General features: G+C 41.1%; 1 protein-coding gene across 3 annotated transcripts in view; it reads right to left on the bottom strand.

The window, feature by feature from the left end:
- Positions 1-15,166, bottom strand: part of LOC122798765 (zinc finger protein 93-like) — a 276,097-nt gene that overhangs the window by 209,578 nt on the left and 51,353 nt on the right. The gene's annotated exons all lie outside the window — the stretch shown is intronic.

Here is a 15,166-nt window from a genome sequence, read left to right as displayed (position 1 = left end):
GCTACAGAGCCACAGAGTTTAGACTTTGATTTCCATTTTCAAGTGTTTTTGACCTGTGTTTTAACTGAAAAGGGTCATTCATCCAGCCCACCTGCATGTCTTTAAGTATGCCTTTGTCTTGGGTCATGGCTGGAAAGGGTTAGACCAGAAATCTACTTAATTAACCAATGAATACATAAATAAATACATAAGAAAGTTTACTATAAAAAGTAGCTATACAAATGGCAAGACTTCATAAATCTCTGCACAATGTTAGGGATCATGTGCAGCCAGTTTTGCACATATCTGCTGTCATTCTCTTTCTTCTGGGATGACAGGGCAGCTTCCTGCTCTGCAAATCCAGTTTACTGGATATTCTGCTGTTTCATTTTACTCTTTCCTGCCCACACACTTTGACTCTCTACAAACTTACAGGGGCAGTACTTCCCTTCCCTGCAACATCACGCTTGACACTTTGATATTGCCAAGTGGATCTTTCCTGCACTTCCTCCATTAGTAGGCTTGGCCTCTTTCCTCTGATTTTGCGCAAGTAAATAAAGATCATGTTAATGCTGACACAGGCTGAGTGAAGTATATCTGTTATTTAACAGAACAGGTTTTACATTAGCATGCATTTTCTGGGTAAAATGAAGTATAAAGTATGAAAACTCAACATCTAGCTTCAGTGTCTGACTACATTCGTCAGAGTTTACTACAAAATAGTTTTACAAGTGAAGGTCAGGGTAAAATGTGAGGCAAAATCAGGAATGTTTTACAAAACACTTTGATAGATAAAAAGTTGGACTCAATGACATCAAGCAAAATCAGAAAAAAATAAGAGTTATGGATTTTGTGCTGCACACAATGTGCATCTGTGACACTGAAATAGAAGTAACTTTCTCATAAAAGGATCACAGAATGCATGGGGGGTTTGGAGACTGGATGACAACATGAACTAACCTTAAAACTGAAAATTAAACAAAAACTTCCAGTAAAACTCCTCAGACTGAAAATCCTCTCTCTCTATTCTTTTCTTCCTAATGCTGACTAGGTAACAGACTCTGCTGACTCTGATATATCAGTATGTCAGCAAGGAAGCAGAACTTCCTGCAAAGTAATCAATGAATGCAGAGCATGTTACGGCTATGGAGGCCATTTCTGGAAAAGATCTTCCTTCAAAAAAAAAGTAAGAATGCAAACTTAAATGACAGAAAACAGTCAAGGTAAGCAACTACTGAATCAATTTTTAGAACAGATAAGCTACTCGAGCTGGTTCGATTTTGTCAGTTTGCACATGATCTTTAGGGTCGCAATCCCATGAGTGGATCGTAAGGTCACAATCCCATGAGTGGATCGTAAGGTCACAATCCCATGAGTGGATCGTAAGGTCACAATCCCATGAGTGGATCGTAAGGTCGCAATCCCATGAGTGGATCGTAAGGTCACAATCCCATGAGTGGATCGTAAGGTCGCAATCCCATGAGTGGATCGTAAGGTCACAATCCCATGAGTGGATCGTAAGGTCGCAATCCCATGAGTGGATCGTAAGGTCACAATCCCATGAGTGGATCGTGGAACAGATTGTTAGTTTGTCTATTTGTACTTTGTGGCCCTGGATGAGAGGGTTGCTGGTAATAAGTGCAAAGCATTATATCTCTGCGTTTTTAATGACCTGCTTCCTATAGTCTAAAACCTTTGCTTGGCTATTGTGCAGCAATGACCAAGTCGTTTACTCACACACTGCCTCCAAATTACCTCTGAGAAGGGACACGTTGTACAGTGGGATGAGCAAGTCATTTAATCACACACTGCCTCCACATCACGTTTGAGAAGAGACACATTGTACAGCGGGATGAGCAAGTTGTTTAATCGCACACTGTCTCCAAATTACCTCTGAGAAGGGACACATTGCACAGTGGGATGAGAAGTCTTTTAATCACACACAGCCTCCAAATTACCTCAGAGAACGGACACACTGTACAGTGGGCTGATTTCGTTAACACACAGATTAAGAAAAAAAGTTGTGGGTGAGTTCAAGGGAGTTTGCCAAAACTGCTTACATTCATGGTGTGGACCAGAAGGAAGGTATATGATCATGTATCCTGAATCACCTCGTGGGAAGTGCTATAACAATATGATGTCCCAGGGTCACCACAGTGTGCCATTTACTTTTTGTACTTGAGTAAAGTGTTCTGTCTGCATTCTCAACACAGATGAGAAAGTTGAATGCACTGAAGGTGGGAACAGGACTCTGCCAAAGGTATGTCACATCTCCACTTGCACTCCTGTTTTTAATTTTCAGGGATAGGATGTTTTAAAGTGCAGACAAGGTCTGGACAGCATTCAGTTTGTGTATGTGAGAACTGCAGCTTTTCTCTTAGCCTCAAGTAATTGTGATCTCCATTATGCACTGGAGCTATTCACTGCTGAGTGTGAAGCTGCTGGGATAAAAATCAGCACCTCAAATCAGAAGTCATGGTAAAGCTCCTTGAAGAGTGGTTTTCTCTCTGCAGGACAGGTAGAAGTAGCTACCTAAGGTGGACAAATTTAAGTGAATTGCAACACTGTCCATAAGTGATTGACTATTGTATAGGTAAAGCAGTGGCATAAATGCAGACATTTACTAAACTGTGGTCATGATGGTGAAATAATGGAGTAAAAGGACAAGGGTCTCAGTGTACTGGTCGTCTGTGTCCCCATCCTTGTCTATGCTCAGCAGTTTGGTATATGAACTGAATGATATAAGCGATAGAAATAAGCTACTCTCATAGCATAGATGGAGATACTATCCATTACAGACTGAGAACATCAGTAATCCAGGAAGACCCTAAAGCAAAGACTCTGCTCCTCCAAGCTGAGGCAACACAAGTGATGTGGTTTGGCACCTCGTGAAGATGTCTCCTGAATTCCTTTACGAACAGTGCAACAGGCACAACCTTATGGGAAGAGGTTCAACAGCAGACCCAAAAACACTCAGAGGGATTATATCTCTTTGTTTGTGGGGACTGGTAGAATGTTAGGGTGTTTATTTCACAGGCACAAGGTGCAGGGTTTGATTCTCATCTCTGAAAGGGAAATTGGCTAGGTTTAAAATGTTCCACAAGAGCAGCTAGCCTAGTAATGAAGTATGACCCTATGAACTACTGTTTGTTTGTTTGTTTCTTTCGGCTTTTCCCGGTTAGGGGTCGCCACAGCGGAACTCCAGTCCGCTAATGATTGGCAGTAGATTTTGACGTGCTGGCTTGCCGGGCCTAACGCACAACCTTCAATGAAGGAATGCCCATTCATGCATGTCACCACACAGAAGACGCTCTAACTGAGAATCGAACGAGCAACGTCTAACTGTGAGGCGACAACACTACCGCAGCACCACCCCCACAGTATTCCACCACCGCAGTATTAACCCTATGAACTATAAACTTATAAATGACTAATTTAGGGCCTCCTAAAGTCTCATTTCCTGTCCCTGTAATGTTCCTCTGCATAAGCCTCTCACTTTGGTCTGGCATTTCCATGGTTGTGAAAATCTTGTAAGAAAGGAAGATGAATAACTACAAGCAGACACTCAAGACATTCAAGATCTCAGTTTGTCAGTGAACATAAAGGATTGAGGCTATGAGCTTTTAAAAAGATGCTTCCTATAGCCTTGATTTTAATTCCAGCAGCCTCTATTTGTCTACTGAATGACTCTGAGCAAGTCAATTAAGCAGACAATACTCTGAGCCAGGTGAGAACCTGAGCTGGGCTACTTAGTGGTCTTCTGGACTGAATGCCTATTAACTTCATCTACTAGCTGCCCCTTCCGCCAGTAGTATTGCTGACTCATTCAATAAACACTTTACTGAAACCATTCTGTCTTTGACTAAACAACACAACCCTCTACCCACCCTCCTACATCAAAACCAAATAATCTGCCCACATTTTTTTCTTTTTCGTCAGTACCTACCTCCTATATAAAAAACTTCTATTGAAACTTAAGCCTATAAAACTTGCAGCTGACAATCTCCCCTCTGAATACCTAAAAACAGCAGCAGAAGCCTGAGCTTATCCAGTCTCTATCTTAATTAATCAGTCCTTATCAGAAAGCTATGCCCCCACACTGTGGAAAATATCCCACATCATTCCCCTCCATAAAGGTGGGTCCTCCACTGAACTTTCCAATTACCACCCCATAGCCATCCTTTCTCCACTTTCCAAGATACTTGAGAAATGCATCCATTCTCAAGTCTTAGACTACCTCTTAGCTAATAACCTCCTCTCCAGCACCCAGCATGGCTTCAGGCCATACCACAGCACAACTACTGCCTTGCTCTCTTTTACTAATGCTATCTTTCATCATAAAAATAATGGCCTATTCTCTTCTGCTATATTTCTGGATCTATCCAAGGCATTTGGCATGGTCTCACACAAACTACTAATCTCTATTCTCACTAACCTATCATTTTCCCAATCAGCTACTGATTGGTTTCACAGCTATCTAACTGGCCGCCAATAATCAGTTGTCTGGCATAACGACCTATCTCCTCAACTTCCTGTGACACTCAAGTGTTCCCCAAGGCTCCATCCTTGGTGCCCTACTGTTCTCACTCTTCATCAAAGATCTGTTCACAGCCACCAAGCATGCTTCTCTTATACAGTATGCAGATGACTCCACCCTCATCTGCTCAGCCCCAACTATACCTGAACTTCACAAGATCACACAGGAAGCCTTTACATCTGTAGAAAACTGGCTATCTAATGCCCAGTTATTACTCAACCCGAGCAAGACTAAACTCCTTATCTTCCAACCCACTAAATCTAGCCCAATTATCCCCACTTTAATATTCTAGCCAAAGACAATACCATCATCTCCCAACAGAACACACCAAACTACTTGGTGTTGAGATTGATAATAATCTCAGATTTGACACTCACATTTCTCTTACCATAAAAAAAGGTTCACAAAAAACTAGGGGCATTGTACAGAAACAAAGAATTCCTCGCCAAGACAGCCAGAATTTCTGCTGCCAATTCCCACCTAATCTCCACTTTACTCTACACCTCTCCTATACTTACCTACCATAGACAAACAGACCTAAACAAGTGCGAGGCTTGCTACAATAAAATTGCTAAGTTTGCCACCGGTGCATCTTATTGCAGCCACCACTGCGTCTCACTTAGAGAACTTGACTGGCTTGAACTCCCTCAACTTCTTCACTAGAATCAACTCTCTCTTGCCCACGAGTTAGTAAACCATCCTCTTAAAGTCCCATCCCTTCAAAACCTTCTCCAGCCCTACTGCTCCACTAGACCACTACGCTCCAGCAGTAAAAATCTACTTCTAGTGACCAAACCCAAATGCTCAGTGGGAGAAGCACTATTCTCCTGTGTCATACCCCCCCCCCCATAACCACACTACCTTCTTGCAATCACTTCAGGACTGCACTAAAAACTCACTTAAAAGTCTCTGGTTATGCCCATGCACCAATACCAACTAGTAACCTTCCTTTTTACGTCCCCCCTAGCCACCCTGCCTCATAGGTTAGTACTAGGCTAACTACCGTTGCGGGCTATTTTAAGCCTAGCCAATTACCCCCTGTGAGAATCAAACCCTGCACCTTGTGTTTGTAAGGTAAACACCTTAACCATTATGCTAACCTCCCACTGTCTGATCACTGCATACCTTCCTCTGCAGGCTCTGGCTCACCTTTTACCCTACCCTTCCCTCCTCACTCAATCTCTCAGACCTGTTATAACATGCTTAACTACCTTACTTCATCTCAACTCCAAATACATATCCAAATGACTTACACCTAGCTTCCTCTCACTACCACGTGTACTACTCACTCTGTCTCCTGTCTTAGTCCTCTCTCTTCCCCTTCCATCCCATTAGCCCTTCTAGCTTGTTCCACCTTTGTGTGGAGCATCTGCTTTATATCTGTTTGAGTTTAGTGCAATATTTGTATATAAGTTTTAGGTATACGAGTTTAGAACCATATCCGTTTGAGCTTACTACTATCTGTATATACATCCTACCTTTATTCCTATCCTCTAGCTAGATATTGGTATATCTGTTCATTACTATGTTTCATATTGTATGTATAGTTAATGTTTGCTGCAGTATGTATTATTTGCTACTGCATGTATATTCAATTGTTCTTCATGCACTCTGCTGCTCATTTATTGTTCTGTGGAGCTTTTCTCCCTGGGCCTCTGCTGAAAAAGGACCTGTGGCCTGTTGGAATTTCCCGGTAAACCAGGTTTGAATGCCCCAGACTAAATTCCCTCTTACTTCTTACAAATATCCACAGAGGCCATAGCCTATCCCATATGTATCCTAATAAACCGGTCAATTACAGAAGGTCAGGTACCTCAACCCTGGAAAAAGGCCTTTATTATTCCACTTCACAAAGGTGGGAGCAACAATAACATCCCAAATTTTCAACCAATTGCCATCCTATCCCCCATTTCCAAACTGCTAGAAAGATGCACCCACCTACAACTGTTACCCTATCTCATAAACAATCAACTCCTAACTCCCACACAGCATGGATTCAGGCCTGGACACAGCACCATCACCGCTCTCCTTATCTTCCTTAAAACTGTTAACAAAACAAGTGACTCCGGCCTTATTGTGTCCACCCTCTTATTAGACCTATCAAAGGCCTTTGACACCATCTCTCACAACCTTCTCCTCATCAGACTGTCTAACCTGAACCTTTCCCCCACCACTATCAAATGGTTTACCAGTTATCTATCAAATAGGCAACAAGCAGTCAGATGGAAAAAAAGCTACCTCTCCATTCCTCAATACTCCCACAGGAGTACCCCAGGGTTCTATTCTTGGACCCCTACTATTCAACATTTTCATAAACGACTTCTACCAGACCATCCCTAACACTCACCTCATCCAATATGCTGACAACTCCACCATAATCTGTTCTGCCACCTCCATCCCCATTCTAACAAAACTAATCCAAAATGCCTTCTCCTTAACTGAACAATGGATGCAAGACAACCACTTAGCACTGAATGCCACAGAAATTAAACTTATGTTGTTTACCCCTTCAAAAAACACCATCCTTGACAAAAACATTTTTATTATCACCAGCCAGAATAACACACCTCTCGAAATAGTATCTAAAGCAAAACTACTAGATGTCCTAATCAATGACCAACTCACGTTTGACATACACTTACAAGCAAATATTAAGATAACACATAAGAAACCTGGCATGCTCTATCGCCATAATCGGTATATCTCTTCCCCCACCAAACTAACACTCTCTACAACATGCCTTATCCCATCCCTTCTATATGGAGCCCCACTCCTTACTAACCTACAATCATCCCTCAAAGTTAAACTATCCTTCTGCTACAATAAAATGTCAAAGTTTGCAACTGGACACAGATCCTTCACACACCACTGCACTGCCCTTCACAAACTAAATTAGCTAGAACTACGCAACTACCTCACTTATATCCAACTCACCCAAGCCCACAAATTGATCTTTAACCCCTCCCTTGCCACCACTTTTAAAATGCACCAGCCCAACAGATCTCTAAGATCTAACTCACAAAATCTTACTGAACTACACAAACCCTCCCGTCCACCAGGTAATCATCTTCTGTCCTTCTCCCAAGCTCGCCTGTGTAATTCTCTCCCTCCACTAATCCGTACCACTAGCAACCTCTCTTCCTTCAAAACCTTACTCCACTCCTATTTAACTTCCCAATGGGAATGCTTCTGTTCCCATCCTGCATAAAGTCCCCCAACTCAAGCTACTCCCCAAAATTCAGTAAACCGGCAAACTTCCTACTATGACTCCTTAACTCTGATAAGCATCTATTGTAATCAACACACTTGTATATATCTATATATATATATATATATATATATATATATATATATATATATATATATAGGATTGTATAAGACTTTAATAAGCATCTATTGCAATCAATAGATTTTGTACCTAAATGCAATTGTTTAACACTTTTATTTTGTTCTTAAAGAATGCCTGCTTTTGTAGTTTACTAGTGCCATTTATTACTTGTATTACTGTACTATCCATTGTTATAACTTGCTAAGTAATTAACTTCTATTTGTTTTGTTCATTTCACTGGAGCTTTTCTCCCCAGGACTCCATTGAAAACGGGCTCCTAGTGACCCAATGGACCATCCTGGCAACACACTGCAAATAAATAAATAATAAATAAATAAACAAATGCAAATAAATAAATAACTAGTCTGGCAGTTAGCACAGAGGATTAAGGCACTGAGCTGTTAATGAGCTGAGATAATGTAGTGGTTAGAGTTCTGGCTTTACATGTGGTGCAGAGTTTGATTCCCTTAGCCTTCATCTGCCTACTTTGTGACCATAACCAAGCCAATTGGCCAGACTGTGCTCTGGGAGCATGTGAAATTGGCCAGGGCTCCTCAATGGTCTTCTAGACCTCACACTTAGTAACCACCTATGAACCGATGCAGATTGTTGATTAATAATACAAACTGCCCACAACCAATTATCAATCACAGAATCGATGTTTATGGTTTATGACATTCCAAACTGTGTAGAATTGGGGGGGGGGGTGGAGGGGGACACTACACTGGTGATTATTACTAGCCCCTGGAACCAGAGAGAGTCTACTCTGAGTACCTAATCCCCCTTATGAGAAGAAGTGTGGTAGGGAAATAATTAGTTTTGTTACAGAAAGCTTATAATTGCTATTCAAAAATGCAGGCACTAAATACATCAGTAAAACGATACTTCTAAGCATATTTTCAGTCCCGTAGGAAATCAAACATGTTATGTACATCCAATTACTCAAGCCAGAAAAATGTGGGCAGTCTTCAAGAAAGCAATAAAGCTACCAGACCCTTATAGTATAAGACACATACTTTTATTTCAGTCTTTTGAAATACAGTTCACCCAACTACTTACAGTCAGCAAAACCATCCATAAACCTAAAAATTTCTAGCAAACCAGAACACCAGAAAGGTAAATGCAGGTGCTCTGCACAGAATGTCAGTAATGGGGCACTTTAAAGTTTGGCTTAGGTCAACAAGTGATGACCATACTCTGTAAACATGGTTACTGTTGGGTGATATTCAAAAACCATTAGCACAGTGTGTTACTTGAAACACACTGCTACAAGGAGGGGAATATGAAACTCCAGGTGGTGTTCAGAAACTATTAGTACAATGTGTTACATGGAACACACTGCAACAAGGAATGGAATATTAAAATCCAGGTGATACTCAGAAACAATTAGCACAGTGTGTTACATGAAACACACTGCCGCAAGGCGTAGACTACAAGACTGTGGGTGGTATTCAGAAATCATTAGCACACTGGGTTATCTGGAACACATTGCTACAAGGAAGGGAATATGAAACTTCCCGGCAGTTGTCAGAAACCATTAGCACAGTATGTTACATAGAACACACTGCCAGATGAAATGGAATATGAAACTGTTTTTTTCTTTCAAAAACAGTTATAACACTACTACAAGGAATGGAAGAGGAAACTCTTGGGTCATATTCAGGACCCATTAGTGCAGTGGGTTATGTGGAACATGCTGCTACAAGGAATGGAAGATGAAATTCTGTGTGGTATTTAAAACCCATTAGCCCAGTAGGTTACATGGAACACACTGCTACAAGGAATGGAAGATGAAACTCTGGGTGGTATTCAGAAACGATTAGCACAGTTTGTGACACGGAACACAGTGCTATAAGGAACGGAACATGAAACTCTGGGTGGCATTCAGAAACAATTAGTACAGTTTGTGACATGGAACACAGTGCTATAAGGAATGGAACATGAAACTCTGGGTGGTATTCAGAAAAAATTAGCACAGTTTGTGACATGGAACACAGTGCTATAAGGAGTGGAACATGAAACTCTGGGTGGCATTCAGAAACAATTAGCACAGTGTGCTACATGAAACTGGCAATTGGGAAACTAGTATGGTACACTTCATCTTCATCTTCATCATCATCATCATCGACCCCCTTTCCCCCATTTTCATACATGGTGCTGGGGTGTTGTGTCAACTGTTATCATCTTTCTCGAGTTAATGTGACTTGTCTAAAGTCTTCAAACATCATGCCTGTCACAGGTCGTCTCTCAAACAAGCCATCCATCTTTTTGCTGGATGTCTTCGTATCCTCTTGCCTTCTTTTTGTCTGTTTGAAATCTTTTTCACTAGACTGTCTTCTGCTTTCCTGTACATGTGTTGGACCACTGTAGTATGTTCTCTTTGGTCTTTTCTGGAAATGGTGCTATTTTGGTGTATCCTCTGATGTCCTCATTTCTTCAACTGTCCCACAGTCAGCATCCTACCACTGTCTCAGGCACTTCATCTCCATCTCCTCCAGTTTCCTCAGCTGCTCTTCCTTTACTGCCCAGGTTTCTGTACCATACAGTAGTACTGGTTGTATTACTGCCCAGGTTTCTGTACCATACAGTAGTACTGGTTGCATTACTGCCCAGGTTTCTGTACCATACAGCAGTACTGGTTGCATTACTGCCCAGGTTTCTGTACCATATAGCAGTACTGGTTGCATTACTGCCCAGGTTTCTGTACCATACAGTATTACTGGTTGCATTACTGCCCAGGTTTCTGTACCATAGTACTGGTTGCATTACTGCCCAGGTTTCTGTACCATACAGTGGTACTGGTTGCATTACTGCCCAGGTTTCTGTACCATACAGTAGTACTGGTTGCATTACTGCCCAGGTTTCTGCACCATACAGCAGTACTGGTTGCATTACTGCCCAGGTTTCTGTACCATACAGTAGCACTGTTTACACTACTGCCCAGGTTTCTGTACCATACAGCAGTACTGGTTGCATTACTGCCCAGGTTTCTGTACCATACAGCAGTACTGGTTGCATTACTGCCAAGGTTTCTGTACCATACAGCAGTACTGGTTGCATTACTGCCCAGGTTTCTGTACCATACAGCAGTACTGGTTGCATTACTGCCAAGGTTTCTGTACCATACAGTAGCACTGGTTGCATTACTGCCAAGGTTTCTGTACCATACAGTAGTACTGTTTGCATTAATGCCAAGGTTTCTGTACCATACAGTAGTACTGGTAGCACCATGGTTTTGTACACCTTACGTTTCAACTTCTTTGGCATTCTCCTGTCATACACTACACTACAATTCACACATTGGACCAGTTGGCTGTAGCCTGTCTCATTCTAGCTTTGACCTCTCCATTCAGACTTCCCTTCTCCTGTACACCTCTCCCAGATATGTAAAACAAACATGAGAGGTAGCACCACAAACTGGAGCTAGGAAATTTCAAGAACTGCACTGAACAACTTGAGGTCAGGTGGATCATCAGATTATAGGCTGATAAGGAGACTGGCCTCAATGACAGGATTTCATTAAAGCCATTTTTGCGTGATAGACCATTGGTACATTGATATGTTCTGTATATTTAGTTATGTTTTTAATACACGTTTTTACCTGTTTTTGTAAGATACAACTTTTTATATTGCTTATGAGTGAGCTACTTTGTTGTTTTGAGAGTACTTTATTCACACAGTATCAAGGCCATAACAGGGTTGATTGTTAGAGTGTTGCCATTGGTCATACTAATGTATTTAAACTGTTGCTTTTGTTATTGTCTGAAGAAGCGTTCATTCACAGAACGCGAAAGCGCTTACGTTTTTATTCTTTGGTTTATTAAAGTGCTTGTGCTCCAGCTTGTGGTGTTACCTCTCGTGTTTATTTTACATTTTCATTTATTGATCTCTGAGAGGTACTTTATTCTCAAACTACCTTTCCCAAATGATTGAAGCTGTTCTCCTATTCCACTACTTTGCCTTCTATCTCAATTTTAGCTTCGTCTGATTTTCCCATTTGCTGCCATGACAACTGTCTTGTTTGTAATCATTTTTATCCCATGTGTCTTCAGTGTTTTGTTTTCCATTCTGCTATCCTTTGTTGGAGTTCTTGTTCAGAATCTGCCTGTAATGCCACATCATCTACATACAGCAACTTTGTTCAACTGTCCCCTCCTACCTGTGTGCTAATATAATCATCACCAGCCAGAACAGCAATGAGCTCAGAGCGGAACTCTGATGCTTACCCACTCCAACTGGGAAACCCTCTGTGAGATCAAACACCATTCTTACTTGAATCATTGGGTCCTCGTACATAGCCTGCACTAATTCTACCAGTGTTTTAGGACTTTGAACCATTGCAGGACTGCCCAAATTTGTTTCCTGGCCTGGGACCTTGTCATGTGTTTTCGTCAAGTCTAGGAATGCCCAGTTGTTCCTCATGTCTAGCATTTTCTCAGCTATCTGTCACAGTGGGTCAATGATCCGTCATCAAATGAAAAATCCATCAAACCTCTGTTCATTGAAAACACTGAATGTTCACTTCAGCAAATGTTCAAAGTTCGAAGAACAAACATTCGATGGATTTCTCATTCAGTGATTGAAAATAGACCTGTCAAACTGCAAATATTTGGTTGGCTGTGCTGAAGCCTGACCTGAAAACAAACTGTTCATCTCCCACCTAACTTTCTATTACTCTGAGTATTCATTTATCAATCATTCTCACCAGAATTTCCATGCCGTGTGATAGGAATTCGATACCTCTATATTGGCCACAGTTGTGGATGTCCCCTTTGTCCTTGTACATTGGCACTAGAATGCTTACTGCCCAGTCATCTGGGCTATGCCTTTCTCATCATGCCACTATGAGTACCCCCAGGAGACATTTCTTCCCTAACTCATCCAACATCTCTATCATATCTGCAGTGACCTCATCTGAGCTGGCTCTTTCCCCGACTTTATTTTCCTTAGTCCTGAAGTTCTTTATTTTTTCTAGGTAGGCTCTCCTTCCTCTTTTATCACAGGCAGTGTCTAGGGCAGTACAACTTCTGTGTGATGTTCTTCATTCATTGTTGCTGGCATCCCTTATGAAGGGTGTCTAACTTCTTTATCCTTTAGTCTTTGCCTTGTAACCTGATGGAGTTTCTTTGTATCATCTGCTCAGTCACTTTCCAGAATATGTTAATGTGTCTCTGATGCCTTGTTCTTTGGTAGTGCAACTGCTCCCTTAACCACTTTGTTAGCCAACCAGTATTTCTTCAAAGTCTGGTCTGTCTTTCCCTATCTCCCACTTTTTCCTCCACTGTTTCTTTCTTTTGAAAACCTCCTGGACTTCTGCATTCAACTAGCAGCTTTAAGTAATACCACACTACCATACCTGGCTCGGCTCTTTATTATTTTATTTTTTTTTTTAATTTTTTTTGCTATTAGTTTCTTTATTTATCCCTCCACTACTGTTTAGCTCCCTGTCCAAATTCTCTTGCTATACACATTCTGATGCTTTCACTCCTATTCTAACGGATGTTTATTGCTCCTTCCACATCTGTCTTTTTAATTTCTCCTTGGCCATGATCTGAAGAAGCCACCAATGACAAAAGCATGACCGATATATCCCTGTGGCATTGTACACAGCCCCTACTGGCTCACCTCCCCTTAGACAACGCAAGTATATAGCTTTCGATGTGGCTAGAGGTTATTGCTTTGTTTTTAATTAGTTATGTACACAATGCTTTTCTTATTATGAGGACTGAGATGATCTGCTTCTGAGACAATGAGCTATCAATAAGAAAATGTCCTTATGAACACAATCTAATAACATTCTTTTTTTACATAAACCTCAAGGACTAGATTTGTAAAGGCAAGCTCCCCTCAGACTGTAATACTTGCCTTATTTAGGTAACCATGCAAGGCTGCAAAGCTTACTCTCATCCAGTCACACTATCCCTAGGTAGAACACCCCCCTCCTTCAGCCAGAGAAATTATTTTTCTACCTATTATTGGTCAATAACTTAGACCCACTAACCAGTCACCTGCCTCTCTTTCAGAGCTCCCTGGGTTGGGAGGGTGGCCTAATGGTTAAGGTGTTTGCCTTATAAACACAAGGTGCAGGGTTTGAGTCTCACAAGGGATAATTGGCTAGGCTCACAAGGGCAGTTAGCCTAGTACTAACCTATGAGCTCTACTGGCCAGCTCATTCCTCCAGTTCCCCAGTAGGATCTTGTTGTTTTTCAACCAATTCATTATTTTATGCTAAATATTACTGCATCTCCTGACCAGTCCCACTGCCCTGAACCAGACCCACTCCTCTTGGTATTCTTTTTCCTGTTGTACTTACTTATTTTTATTATATGAAAGGATGGGTAAATACAGTGAAACTGTGTGGTTGAAATTACATCTGAAGAAGCTCTCTTATAGGGCAAAAGTGCTCATCACTTCAAATAAAGAATCTACAATGTTTTCTTCTTCACTGACTATATTTTTTATATTTTAATACAGCTACAGTACCATTTTGATAATCTTTTACTCTTGCTACTGAAAAGATTAAGGAAAGAACGGAGTAATCCAAAGGTGGTAACAGTACAGGTTTCTCCAGGAATTTTGTCATTGGTTACTCTCTGATCTAGCAGTTGTTAACTTTTGATTAGAACTGGAAACATTGTACACCTTTGCAACCATACCTTGTCTTACACTGTAAATATGTGTGTGTGTCTGTGTGTTGTGTGTGTATATATATATATATATATATATATATATATATATATATATATATATATATACGTATGGGCTTGAGATAATGAGGGCAAGAAAGGGAAAATGCTGACTCTGGAAAACACTGAATGTGCCTTTGAAAGTGTACAAAGTACCTCGGTATGTAAACCTCTCACATCATTTAAGTCAGCAGAGTGAATGTATTTCTTAGATGATGAGGTAACAACTGCCAGTCACTGCTGTATGAAAAGGAGAAACCCTGAAGGCAGAAAACAAGGAAATGAGTTCCTCAGTCAGGAGTGCAACACTGGGTAAAACAGGGTCACTACCTGTTGCTCAAAGATGTGTAGTGTCCACCAGCTCACATGGGCTATGTGGATATGGAATTGTTCCATTTTTGCTAAAGCTGAAGAGAAGGCCTAGCAGGTCCTGCAACTGGGACAAGAATATCTTACCTGGAGAGGGTGTTCAAAACTGAACTTTGGGATAAAAATAAGCTTGAGGTACTGTTCTTTTGTATACTAAACAGCTAAATAAGCTGCTATTTTGTTGAATTTTGTTTGTGGATTAAAAATAAATCTTTCCCCCAGATTCAGGAAGCCCTACACAGAGTGTCAGAATAGTGCAGTAGCTGC

The sequence above is a fragment of the Protopterus annectens genome, chromosome 3.part1 (assembly GCF_019279795.1).
Source record: "Protopterus annectens isolate FY-2018-M chromosome 3.part1, PAN1.0, whole genome shotgun sequence".
Taxonomy (NCBI): domain Eukaryota; kingdom Metazoa; phylum Chordata; order Ceratodontiformes; family Protopteridae; genus Protopterus; species Protopterus annectens.
Note: the sequence above shows the minus strand (reverse complement) of the source record. Positions and strands in the feature narration are given on the sequence as shown.